Genomic DNA, 7,713 nt, shown 5'->3' with positions numbered 1-7,713 from the left:
AGTAATTAATTAAAATTAAGGATCTGCCCGAAACGCTATATACGTGCTAGTGGCTTTACAAGAATGTAGTAACATCAAATGCTATATACCCTCATAAATCCAATGTACCTTATTGTATATAAATATGTCAATAAATAAATAAATACTTTATTATTAGTAGTAGTATTACAACTAGGGGAGGTTGAGCCAGTGAGCCCCGGCACCCCCGGCCAGTGGCTTGCGTGGCGTCGCACTGTTGACATCAGCAACTATGGCCTCCAACGTAAGCACTTCTATACACAATATTGTACTCTTTTTAGTTACACTCTGGTTTACAGATTAGAATAAATTACCTATTTGAGAATTAGCATATATATTAAGTCAGTTTAGTTTGTGTTTGGATTTAATACTATCTTTATTGCTGGGTGTTTCCTTAAAATATGACAGGTGTCAACTGTAAACAATAACATTTACAAAATCTAGGAAAAGGCTTCGAATTTTTCAATTCTTTATTTTATTATTCGAATATGAGGAAATTGTATTATGCAGCTGTATAAATTGTGTTATTGTCTGCATAGCTTTTTTAGACAAATTGTAAACATTCATTTTTTTAAAATTTGATTAGGAATCTTGCTAAACCAGTGATATAAAATTGAGTGTTGCTATTTGACTATGTAATGTTAGCAAATATCCATAGTTTGCTAACTTAGAGCATGCACATGAGTGTAAATTTTCCACCTCTGCCCATTGGATGGGTGTGGGGTGCATGAGTAAAGACTCACTACAGATGTAAATTGCTCATTTTTATTTTTTATTTATTTATTTATTTATATATACAAGAGTTTACATTCTTGTACAGCCACTTGCACACATAGCATTTCGTGCAAGTCCTTAATCTTACGTGTCCAACCACTTGGGCTGGAGAGTAGAGCAACGGTCTCGCTTCATGCAGGTCAGCGTTCAATCCCCGACCATCCAAGTGGTTGGACACTATTCCTTACCATTGTCCCATCCCAAATCGTTATCCTGACCCCTTCCAAGTGCTATAAAGTCGTAATGGCTTGGTGCTTTTTCCCTGATAATTTAAAAAATTAATCCTATGTTCCCCGGAATACGACCCCACCAAATCGTTTAATAACCAGGTACCTATTTTATTGTTGGGTAAACAGAGGCTACAGTTAAGGATTGACGCCCAGTAAATCCTCCCTGGCCAGGATACGAACCCAGAACAGTTTAGAGTGTTGTGGTCTAGTTCTAGAACCATTTTGGCTAGGAAAAAGACTGGAGTATGGGGGAGTTACTTTAAAAAAAGCAGAGCATGCCTATTGCACATCTGCTTTTCAGTGGGACTATTTTTAACATCCTATCATGCCTACTGGCCTCATATGGTGTTATTTCTGTGTGCAGATTTGGAATCAATCATTGTAATACAGTACAGTATTTTCCAAGTGTAAATTATACACACAAAAAATGTTTATTCAAAAGAATTATGTAATTATTATTACAAAATATTATGAATCTCTCCCACCAGAACTCTAGGGAATAGATTTACAATTTATAGCGGTCCCAGTAATTTGTATGTTTTGTTGAGTGGATGCTAGCGGTAAATTGACATTGACAAAACTTTCTATATTCTGTTTGGCAATAAATCCTCTAATCAAATAAATCTCAAAATAAACAATACCCAAATTTGTAACAAATTAGATGGCAAATTCCTTGGCATTCTCATTGATCACAAGCTGAATTTCCAGGGACACATTCTAAACATATCAAAAAAAGTTTCAAAAACTGTGGGCATTCTTTCTAAGATCAGATATTATGTACCACGCCCTGCCCTGGTGACTCTCTATTACTCCCTTATCTATCCATATCTCAACTATGGTATTTGTGCTTGGGGCTCTACTACCCAAAATCACTTACGTCCTCTAATTACTCAACACAAAGCTGCTATTAGGACAATATCCAATTCTGGCCCCAGACATCACTCGGTACCCCTACTCAAATCTCTGAATATGTTAGACATTAAGTCACTGCACATTCTCTCATGTGTATTATACATATATAAAACGCTAAACTATAATGTCAATCCTGATCTCAAAAGCTTCATAGAAGGTTGTAACAGAACCCATGAGCACCACACCAGAAATAAATACAGTTTTGATATTCCTAGAGTACGACTTAATCAAACCAGAAATGCTCTACAAATCAAGGGGCCCAGAATGTAGAATGACCTTCCCAACCATGTTAAAGACTGTACCTCTCTCAACCAGTTTAAGTTAAAAACGAAGCTATACCTAATAAATTCCCTGTAACCTACCTTACCCCTCTGTTGTCAACCTATGTATGTTTTTTTTTGTTTTTTTTCAAATCAACGCTGTTTGAATGTAATTTTCTGTAATAATTTGTAATTGTATTTGTGCTGCTTTTTCAACAATGTTGCCCCCTCTTTTACCCCTATTTTTATTTGTTCTCAACACATTTTATTCTTTTTACCCATTAGTTTTAAGCTTTAGTCATTAATGTTTTTCCTGCCCGAAACGCTTTGCGTAATAGTGGCTTTAGGCATTGTATGTACTAGCTCTATCTATAAAGCCAACAAACTTTGTAAAATCTCTTTATGTATGTACCTTACCTAAATAAAAATTATTATTATTATATTATTAAAAATTATTATTATTATTATTATAAAGAAAAGACTGGTGTGAAAGACTGTTAAGTAAGACAGCCGGGTGAGGTTGAATATATATTCACTAAGTTACATTGCAACACCTACAACCGTTAATTATCTTATATATGTTCTACTGAATAGTTCTTGTTGTTATTGTTAATTATGTGTGTGTATGTGGGGAAGTTCTATGTAAGTCAGCTACACATATATATAATCAAAACATGGATCAGATTGAACTACATATTACCTTTATGTATGGATCTTCCTCCTGTGAATACCTTAATCACCGTCACCCAATCTATCATTGTATGGGCAGATTTTCTAAGTAAATAAAGCTTAATATTACAGCTGTAAACAATATCCAGCTGAGAGTCAGCTGACTGTGGCAGCGATTCCTTGTCTCAAGTTGGGCCGCTTGCGTATGCATAACAAAGCTTAGCCTAACTTGGAATAAATCGAGTTATTTGGTCAAATTTGTTTACTGTAGAGGATATGTGGAGTATAATGTTGGTTTACTGGTTATATGTGGGGTTTGGATGTTTCCCTTCCCTCAGTCAAGTGCTCCTCTGTCAGCCTAGTCCCCATCCTTCAGTCCCTTTCCATCGTCAGCTTGGTTCCTTCACTCTGTCTGCCTGGTAACTTCTCTAAGTCAGCCTGATCACTTTCCTCAGTCAGCCTGGTCCTTTCCTTCAGTCAACCTGGTCCCTTCCCTCAGTCAGCCTGGTCCCTTCCCTCAGTCAGTGGTCCCTTCCCTCAGTCAGCCTGGGCCCTTCCCTTAGTCAGCCTGGTCTCCTCCCTCAGTCAACCTGGTCCCTTCCCTCAGTCAACCTGGTCCCTTCCCTCAGTCAACCTGGTCCCTTCCCTCAGTCAGCCTGGTCCCTTCCCTCAGTCAGCCTGGTCCCTTCCCTCAGTCAGCCTGGTCCCTTCCCTCAGTCAGCCTGGTCCCTTCCCTCAGTCAACCTGGTCCCTTCCCTCAGTCAGCCTGGTCCCTTCCCTCAGTCAGCCTGGTCCCTTCCCTCAGTCAACCTGGTCCCTTCCATCAGTCAGCCTGGTCCCTTCCCTCAGTCAACCTGGTCCCTTCCATCAGTCAGCCTGATCCCTTCCCTCAGTCAACCTGGTCAGTTCCATCAGTCAGCCTGATCCCTTCCCTCAGTCATAAAAATGATTACAATTTTACTCTTAACAGTTGTGGAATCATCTGCGATGGAGATTTTTGCGATCATTTGCGATTTGTGGAATCTTGCGATGTGTTTTTATACTTTCTTTCAATGTATTTTTGTACTTACAATGTACCTGTAAACATTTTTTTAATTTTGCTAGAAATCACCTTCTTAAGATTATATGTTAGCTGCTAATGGCTTTACAAGAATGTAAAACTTCAAGTCTCTGTACTCTCATGAACCCAATGTACCCTCTTGTATATATATATATATATATATATATATATATATATATATATATATATATATATATATATATATATATATATATATATATATATATATATATATATCCACTATTCATTATCGATATTTTCTGTATTTATCCATTCCTACATTGATAAAATATATATATATAATATACAGTAAATCTATCTATATCCATCCATCTATCCTTCCATTTATGTATCCATATCTATCCATCCATCTATCTGTGTATCTATTCATATATCTATCCATCTATGTATCCCCCTTCCTCCCCTCTTTCCCTCCTCTCAGAAAATATATTACAGTATTAAGAACTACGGAATTAACAATGTGGAAGAAATTATATAATAATGAAAAAATCCACATTAATAAATTACACACAATATATAAAATTTGAATCCATGAAAAGACTCCACGAAAATGGTCTAGGGTGTTTCTAATTGTTAATATTTCTTAATGCATTTAACTGAGGCCAACCTTCCTAACAGCCTATGTCCGTCCTGTACTCCAGACCATTACCCCTGCAAATTTGGGTGAGACTAGCCCCAAGCGTCTGGCCTCCAACTGTGGACAAACTGAGACATTTTATCTTATTGGAATAGATATTCATATCTATAAATAGAAATGTCTGGCAAAGAAAAACAGAAATGATCTATCAACCCACAGATAAGATCGTCAAGACCAATGTGTTTATAGCTGAGTATTATAGCCGAGTATTATATTGAGTATTATAGACCAAGTATTATAGGTGATGCATTATAGGGACTGAACAGTTGCAAGCCGCCCATCACGATGAACATTTCTCACCAAACCTGGTCATGGGTGTCGAGGTATTGTTATCTTCTTCACGAACTCTCAATTTTCAATATGATGACATTTAAGCTGAATTTATGAAATGGTCAAACTGGTTGAGCGAAGGCTGCTGGCCTTGTAGTCCAGAGGTTGCCACACACTCGTCCTGTCTGTCCGTGGAGGACACAAGAAAATGTATATATGCTGGTTAGCATTGTAAATGTGTGGCCACGTCTGTGGTAGAAAATAATAACAAAAAAATAACAGGTCCTGAAACCCCCCCCCCCTACCCAAGATACAATCTGAACACCCCCTGAAACACACGTTGGAGGGGGGTGTAGGGATCTCCTTGACGGCTGAGTGGACAGTGCTAGGGATTCGTAGTCCAAGGGTCCGGGGATCGCTCTCCGTCTGAGGCGGAGACAAATGGGCTGAGTTTCTTTCACCGTGATGGCTCTGTTCACCCAGCAGTAAATAGGTACCTTGGAGTAAGATAGCTACTACGGTCTGCTTTTTGAGGGCTCCTGTGTGTATGTGTGGAGGATAAAAAATCAGTTGATTGACAGTTGAGAGGCCGGCCCAAAGAGCTAGAGCTCAACAACCGCAAGCACAATTAGGTGACTACAACTAGATGAGTACATGTCCTAAATATCTCCCCCCCCCCCCATCCTTCTTGAGGTTATCTTGAGATGATTTCGGGGCTTAGTGTCCCCGCGGTCCGGTCCTCGACCAAGCCTCCACCCCCAGGAAGCCGCCCGTGACAGCTGACTAACTCCCAGGTACCTATTTACTGCTAGGCAACAGGGGCATCAGGGTGAAAGAAACTCTGCCCATTGTTTCTCGCCGACGCCCGGGATCAAACCCGGGACCACAGGATCACGCGCCCAGTGTTCTGCCCGCTCAGCCACCGGCTCCCTACACACACTAGCAGCATATAGGTACTCCAGAGTACCTATTGTGCTTTAAGGTAAGTGGGACACCTGTTAGCTCAGCACCGCTCCCGTGCCAGGTAAGTCCACTACGGGCTCACCATAGCCCGTGCTACTTGGAACTTGTTCCTAGTAGCTGAATCTATAACAACAACAACAACAACCTGTTAACTAAGAGTCGTTGGAATGACATAGTCCCCGTGGCGTAGTGGTAAGACACACAGTGGTAAGACGGCACTTCGCGAGCTCTTTGGCCTGGGTTCGTATCCTGGCCGGGGAGGATTGACCGGGCACCAATCCTTAACTGTAGCCTCTGTTCACCCAGCAGTAAATGGATACCTGGTTGTTTAAACGATTTGGCGGGTCGTATTCCGGGGAAAAATTTGTATTAAGGACCTGCCCGAAACGTGCCAATGGCACACAGTAATAATTTCTGGAAGTGTATAGCACATACAAGTCCCACAGACAATAATGATCATTAAGATTGCACGACACGAACACATAATAACAATGATTAATTATCACTCTTGGTTACTGTTCGTCGTATGCAGAATTTACAAAAGAAACGCGGAGCTGCAGGTATATATATACCAGTATATACTGTATAGCAGTATATCTAACAGGAAACAACAACGTCCATCACCATCCACAGATCCACAGTATCATCTACTGGTACTGGTAATAGCTGCAAAGAGCCTCCACTTACGGGTTATTCATGCCCATGCCACCTTTTGGGTGGCTTAATCTTTATCAGTCATCAATCGTTCATCACGACGTCTGCACTTTTAGAGGGGAAGAACACCTCTCATGGAATGGGTATGATTGTCACAGTGAATTTGAAGATCATCATCATGCTTCTACTCGTCGGCGTATTGATGGTGACAGTGACGTTCAGAAGTTCGTTGTCACGAATAGTGACGTTGTTCGTTGTCGTTGATGGTGACGTAGTTCGTTGTCGTTGATGGTGACGTAGTTCGTTGTCGTTGATGATGACGTTCATTGTCATTGACAGTTGACATTATAGGAATACAGAAACGTGCCAAGTATGCATTCCGTTATTGTTGGTCATGATATCTGCAAGTTTATCCTGTTTCTGAATGCTTTCACAGGCTATGATGGATCATTCTGAATGTTTTTCGATTTGCAAGACCGCAGCTTCCGACACCAACCCCACTCTGAAGGTGGTTGAGCTCCGTTAAGCTGCAAATACATCCTTTTCTGATTGTTGCCAACACTCGAATATTGAAGCCACTAGAAGGCAATGCTTCTGTTGTATCGCTGCAAGACAGAGGGATCCACTAACGCAGTATGTCGTCGAATGTTAGTTGAAAAGGCAACTGCAGCTAAACAATTGCTCCACCAGAGCGCTTGCCACCTACCGATTCTGTTGTTGTTGTTTTAGATTCAGCTACTCGGAACAAAAGTTCCAAGTAGCTCGGGCTATGGTGACCCCGTAGTGGACTTACCTGGCATAGGAGCGGGGCTGTATCTGTACCGATTCTTCCACAAAGTACCGCAGTTTTCGCACGTATTTTCAAGTAAGAATATGGAAATCTACAGAAGATAGGATCAATGCAGAAGAGTGGGGGTTGGTATGTAAAGAATAATCCCTACTGCCCTACAGTCTGCAACATGCCACCATCTCCAGATTATCTACTCCACATGCTAAGCAGTTCACGCATGACGAACTGCGCCACTTCGCGATGTGGGTACAAGCGCAATGGATTGCCCTATTCAACCGCTTGTGGCAAGTGCCAAATCAGTAGTTGCTACAACAACTCAAATACCAGTAATGAATGTGATGAAAGTGACTAATAGAATTAATTTCCTTCTGTCTATGACCAGGTATTACTTCTGTAATGAACAGAACTTGAAGCAGGTACTGAAATAATTGTTGTTTCCTTGGTTTTAAAATTCT

At 40.5% G+C, this 7,713-nt stretch overlaps 1 protein-coding gene across 1 annotated transcript in view; it reads left to right on the top strand.

Annotated features, from left to right (window-relative positions):
* The first annotated feature begins 216 nt into the window (after positions 1–216).
* Positions 217–7,713, top strand: part of LOC138359272 (uncharacterized) — a 34,247-nt gene continuing 26,750 nt past the window's right edge. The window contains exon 1 of the mRNA XM_069318396.1: positions 217–262. The gene's annotated coding sequence lies outside the window, so the exon portion shown is untranslated. The remainder of the gene's footprint in view (positions 263–7,713) is intronic.

This window comes from Procambarus clarkii, chromosome 8 (genome assembly GCF_040958095.1).
Source record: "Procambarus clarkii isolate CNS0578487 chromosome 8, FALCON_Pclarkii_2.0, whole genome shotgun sequence".
In the NCBI taxonomy this organism is placed as follows: domain Eukaryota; kingdom Metazoa; phylum Arthropoda; class Malacostraca; order Decapoda; family Cambaridae; genus Procambarus; species Procambarus clarkii.
The sequence above is the reverse complement of the archived record's forward strand: the minus strand, read 5'-3'. Positions and strand labels throughout refer to the sequence as shown.